A 1,402-nucleotide genomic window follows, 5' to 3' on the forward strand; every position below is an offset into this window, starting at 1 on the left:
AAAAAAAAAAAAAAAAAAGCAGAGTAGCAGGGGCAGTGCACAGCGCTTGAAAATGGAGCCTGGCCAGCCAGAGCCATGCTTTGGCTGCCAGCCAGGCTCTGAGCAGTAGGATAATCACTGCTGCAGCTCCAGGAGGTCCTCAGGACCCCAGTTAAGGCTGCTGGGGTCAGCCCAGCGCTGGCCCCAGCCTACCCTACCCCACCTGAAGTAACCTGCTGTGCCAGAGGGCGCATGACACAGACATTCCCCAGGGACAATTAGTGGCAGCACAGGGTGTGCCACTGCTACTTGTCCCTGGGGAAACAAATGTCCACATTCATGTGAACGTGACCATAATACTTAAATTAGGATCTCATGATGGCACCGGGTTCTCTCCTGTTGTGGCAAGTCCCTTGATAAATGTTAACTCTATTATGTGCAAAGATATGATCTATCAGCTTATGGTGGGCAAGGGTAGCTGCTAAGTGCATGTTGCAGGAGAACTGAAAAGGCCTGGCAATTCTACCTGAAGTATTGTAGAATGAGCTGAATCAGCAGCAGGTATGGATCTGGTTGTCCCATTTCTTACAGATAAGGTCCACCTGAAACCATAACCTCTTCTAGCTGAGAGCTATCTAGCCTTAATCAGTACCTCCTGCATTTCTGATAGATGAGATTTTTTTCAGGATCTCTTTGGGTATGTCTGTATTATCTCTGCTTGCTCTTTTGCGTAGCAGTGTGTGACAACTTTATGTTTTATCAGGTTGCAAATAAATCTGTGCCTGAGTACTCCCACCATAGGGTTAAAGACCCATCTGTTACTGACTTCCTTCAAAAATCTTTCATATCTAATAGATACGCCACTTGCTTGCCCTTGACTGCTCATATGTGGAGCTATGGGATGAACCTTGTGCTGGACACACCAGTCACATAAAGCAACTGTTTCCTTGCATAGCTGATGAGAACCAGCTGCTCTCCATTTGCTGTTTTAATACATTGTTGCCATGCTGTCCATGAATATATGAAGAGTAAGGGAGTTGCAAAAGTAAAGCAGATTGAATGGCTTGATCATCCTCTATTAATTTTCAGGCCTCTAGTGAGGAGACTGTTACTTCTCTAGGTCTCACATTCACATTGGCTTATCAGGGCTTCAAGCTTTAGGTGGTAAGAGTGCCCTGGCTAACGATCCTGAGAGCACTAAGGGACTTCAGAAATCTTCCAGCCACTTTATTTCATATGCCAACAGGCATGAAGGTCACACTCTTAATGGACTAGAACTTGAAAGATTCATTCCACCCCCTCCAGGGTGTTTCGTTGCAGTCTACCAGTATTATGGTTACCTCCCTGACGCACTGTAGACATGGTCTAAGCACACCATGTATTGCTTGTAAATTGTCCCAAAAGTGGGACTATGTAGAGGACT

The sequence above is a fragment of the Gavialis gangeticus genome, unplaced genomic scaffold (assembly GCF_001723915.1).
Source record: "Gavialis gangeticus isolate Ggan-Ray unplaced genomic scaffold, GavGan_comp1, whole genome shotgun sequence".
Classification (NCBI taxonomy): domain Eukaryota; kingdom Metazoa; phylum Chordata; order Crocodylia; family Gavialidae; genus Gavialis; species Gavialis gangeticus.